Here is a 5038-nt window from a genome sequence, read left to right on the forward strand (position 1 = left end):
TCCCAAGACATCCAGGGTTGTTTTAAGCTATTCACACCACTGATTGGGTAGATATTACACCAAAATGCTCTCAGTAGTTTAGTGGCCACTCTGATCATCCACTATCATCAGATCTCTTTGGGGTTGTTTTCTTTTGAAGATTCTCACCATTAAACAACTTGACGCACTGGAGGAAACAGATGTAAAGTTGCTTTAAAACATATGTAATATATAGAATAATGTCTCTTGTTTCTTCACACTGTAAAGCAACTGAAGACTGGATAACATCTCCAAGTTTGTAACAGAGATTGCCTCCTGGTATTCAATTCACTTCATTATCACAATCTACAGAAAGCCTGTCCCTTATTCCACATGAAAAAAGTTTCCATTCTTTAAAGATAAATCAGATTAACAAGCTTTTAAAATTGGTAATGATGTAAGGCTTGAGGAATATCCTTCTGTGCAGCATAAACAATGACTCTGCTAATATCTCATGCCATTGAGGAAGAAAGATCACTAGCAGACCTAAGCCAAGATGCTGTGGGAAATAAATAGAAGACAACAACAGCTGGAAATATTTGGCTCCTATAGTAAGGCTTTGCAACCCTTTGGACGATGGGTTTCAAAGCCTAGTTTCATGCGAACCATGTCGTTAAAGCTTGCATGGGAAACCAAATTAGTAGCATCAATGTATGCAACTATGTACTGCGGGACTTGGTTATTCTGTCACCTGAGATGAAATGTATGAAAAACAAAATCTTCCCATAAACAAGTTAGTCTCCCCGTCTGTAAAATTCACAGATGACAGAGAAATGCAACTCAGCTCCAGAGTTAACGTTATATGCATGGATCTGAAATGTAGATAGCAACTATACTGCAAGAGCGTTCTTGTTTTTGTTCTATTCCAATGGTTCCCAACTTTTTCCAGCATCAAATCTATTCACTCACACATTGACATGACCACATCACCACATTAAGGTGATAAGGATAGTGAACAAAATTATTTATTATTTGTATTGTGGTAGCACCGAGGAGCCCCAGCTATGGATCAAGGCCCCATTGTGCTAGGCACAATACAAATACAAAATGAAAAGATATTACCTGTGTCAGGTCTTTGAGACAGGGACTATTTTACTTGCCTGTCAAGAAAAAACAAACAAATTTTTATCTAGAGTAAATGGGCGCATAGAATTTTGCAAGGGTGTAATCATAACAACAGTTCAAAATACATAGGCTCAAAAGTGAGAAAAATAAAGTAAAAAAAAAAAAAAAAGTCCCAGTAGTTAGCAATGAATTTTCCTACCTGAGCCTAGAGCATACACACTAGCAGGCCAAAGCAAGTACTTTAACCAGTTGTCTCTATTAGGAAAAAGGAACTGGTCATCAATTACTAAGATTATATAAATTGGTAGATAAGAGGATGATTACAGCTCTATGAACTATCATTGAGTTTTGCTAGGTAAAAATGAAAAGCTGAATAAAAAAAGCACCTAGAGAGGAAATGTGTAGACTAACTATTTCTGCCCCTTCCTTCTATTTTCTATGAAGGATGGTCAATCACAGTTACTCAAAGAATTTCTGCCATTATGGTTGTGTAATGCTAGGATACAATGAATATTTAAGAAATCCAGAGAATGTTCTTCTCCCATGGTATCATTTGATGAGAGACTTTCAGAAAGTTGGAGGGAGGAATAACTGAAAGAAAATAAGCTGTTTGTATTCATTTAGTACAGCATGGAAATTGGTAAGTTGTGCCCCAGACCTTTACTTGAATAAACAATTATGTGTCTCGTTAAATGTTCCAAACAATAAAATAAATAGTCTTTTAAGAAGTAAATCATCTGTGTAAACAGGGAATGGGAAATGCTACTGAATTGCCAACCATTTTCTGAAGAAAAGAAAAAAGAAATTATCAAGAAATCAGCTTCTTGTGCTGTTCCAGAGATCCAAATACAAACATAACCTAGGAAGTGCATTGTAGACTCAGGATGGTGAATGTCTGTCCTGACTCCCATCTCTACATATGGAGAAATGGGATTGTGGAACATTCTAAATAAAATTAATCAACAAGAGCCAGACACAGTAGGCCAGCTTTGGAAATGTAGCTACCAATATACTGGGCTTTTCCCTCTCTGACAATCCTCTCACACCTTCTTTTCCTCACCATGGGCAAACAGACTTCTCCCACTAAACAGAGACTGCAAAAAAACCCTGGGTATTACTTTTCTTATAAAGAAAGAGAGACAGATGCACTGACTTTCCCAGTGGAAGGGAGGTCGTGGTCATTTTGTGTTGCTGCCGCCTTCCCAAATGGAGACTTTCCACTTTGGGAGTCTTGTGTTTGGGGATGTTTTATCCTTTTAATGTCTTTACTGTAATATTGTTCAGTGCCCCAGGCATTTACATGGTGAGGTTGGTGTGTAGAAATAAAATATTATTTTATTTTGCTTTGGTGTGATAACATTTTACAAAAGAACTAGAGGAAACCCATGCTGCACTCATGAAGCTATCAGACAATGGGGCCAAATTCTCTCAGGCCTGGTCTACACCTAAAATATATATTAACCCAGCTACACTGTTCATGGATGTGAACAATTCACACCCTGAGAGAGAGACATAATTAAGCCAATCTTAGCCCCAGTATAGACAGTGGTAGGCTGGCAGAAGAATTCTTCTGTCAACCTAGCTACCACCTCTCGAGGGAGTGGATTTACTACAGCAAAGGAAAAATCTCTTCTATTGCTGCATAAAGTGTCCATACTACTGCTGTACCACTGTAGCACTTGTAGTGTAGACACAGACTCAGTTATATGAATGCTATCTCACTGACTTTGATGGAGTTGCACAAGCATAAGTCAGAGGAGAGTTTGCTCCAAAGAGAAGTGCGCGAGACACTGAATCCAAGAACTAGCTGAAACTACTAAACCACCACATATGCAGCTAATCTGGGATTGGATAGTGCTTCTGAGCACCTGTTGTGCTTTTTCTGCTCCATTATGGGCCTTCAGAGATGTATGCAATATTCTGTGCCACTTTGTAAAGTCAACACTGAATGTGTGATTAGCACACAGCCTGATTAAATTGTTTCACAAGATTTAAGGATTACAAAAGTACATGACTCACTCTGTAGTGGGACATTAACATTTAGTGGCTCACAATAGGAGAGATTCTTGTGGTTGCATGTAAATTGGGAGGGGGAAAAGGCAAACAAGTTAAAACTGCCAAGAGGTAATCATTTCTGCAAGCAAACAAGTGGCTATTCCCGCTACAGAAGAGGGAAATATACCTTTTTTATCCCCTAGATAAAAGCACTGTTGGAACAATTCCAATTATTGCAACAATCAGCAGGCACAGCAATGATACAGAATGAGAGAAAAGTGCAGAACTCTGAGATTTGTGTCACCAGTAGGATTTGTATTAGATCCTCTTTCCCCGGTTAGGGAAAATGTTATGAGGGACAGCTGACTTTCTGGGTCAGTTTGCAACTGAGCTCATTCCATCTAACTACAATACACTTAAGAGGGTCGATGACAAAACACTGCTGTCTTGATTACAGTAAAGAGTTATGCAAACTAGGGGTGGTCCGATTTATCAGACCACCAAAGCAGCTTGTGGAAATGAACATGCATCTGTTTGCACAGGACAGTGAAAACCACTGGGAGAGTATGGCAGATACGGGCTCATACATACCCCGGCTCCAAAATTAAACCAAAAACCTTTTTGCATTGACATTTTGGCTCAGTGATTGATAGCTGTTTTCCCTCTTCCTGACCTTTGGTGGACAGGTGGGTGTGATTCAGTGGGTAAGAGAAACATCATTGTTCAAAGTGTATTAAAGGAAAGCAAGAGACTCCAAAGGAGCTAGCTACCATCTCCATGGTGATCTTGAACATTGCCATGAACCTCAGTACAGGAATAAAACACAAGAGGCCAGATTCAGACCGTGTGTAAATTGGCACAACTCCATTTAAGTCAATGAGTCAGAGCCCAGAGATGCACCAATTTATATCAGCTCAGGATCTGGACAAAGATTAGAGAGTCTTGAGGGGGGCGGGAAATCAAGGCAAACAACATACACTGCATTTTTAACAGTTGTGAGAGATGTGGAATGGAGAGTGTCTGCCTTAAAGATCCTAACTTGAATGAGACTGACTAAGGGTACATCTACACTGCAAAAAACAGGGCAAAAAACAAAAGACAGGGCAGCTCATCTCAGAGCCTAGGTCAACTGACTCGGGCTTGCATGGATTGGGCTATGGGGCTAAAAATAGCAGTGTAGATGTTCTCACTTGGTCTAGAGGCTAAACTCTGAAACCTACCCAACTCACCTGGTTTCAGAGCCCGGGCTCCCACCTGAGTGGCAATGTCTACACTGCTTTTGTAAGCCCCAGAGTTAAGCCCTGTGAGCCCAAGTCAGTTGACCTGGGCTCTAAGACCGACTGCTGCCGGTTTTTGGTTTGGGTTTTGGGTTTTTTTTTTTCCTTTTTTCTTTTCTTCTCTTCAGTGTAGACATACCCAGGGGTGTAAAGTCACAGATGAAACAAATATGTGACAAACAAGAAGATCTGAACAGCCAAGGAGGAAGAAAAACGTTAAGGTCATAGGAATTCCTGAAAGCACAAGAGGTAAAAACCCAGTGACATTGTTTGAATGCCCCCAGCACAACAAGATCAAAGATTGAGAGAGCTCATTTTATAGGATATCAATATGCAGACTAAAGACTGCCAGTTGCCAAGCTCATACACACGCTTGTAGTATTGTATCCCAGTAAGGAATGAATAACTTGATTAACTGATTTCAGAGTAGCAGCCATGTTAGTCTGTATCCGCAAAAAGAACAGGAGTACTTGTGGCACCTTAGAGACTAACAAATTTATCTGAGCATAAGCTTTCGTGAGCTACAGCTCACTTCATGATGCAGTGAGCTGTAGCTCACGAAAGCTTATGCTCAGATAAATTTGTTAGTCTCTAAGGTGCCACAAGTACTCCTTTTCTTTTTTTGATTAACTGAACTGTTCATTTTTGGATTTTTGTTTTTTGTCGTTGTTGGGTAAGTATGC

The sequence above is a fragment of the Natator depressus genome, chromosome 3, assembly GCF_965152275.1.
Source record: "Natator depressus isolate rNatDep1 chromosome 3, rNatDep2.hap1, whole genome shotgun sequence".
Classification (NCBI taxonomy): domain Eukaryota; kingdom Metazoa; phylum Chordata; order Testudines; family Cheloniidae; genus Natator; species Natator depressus.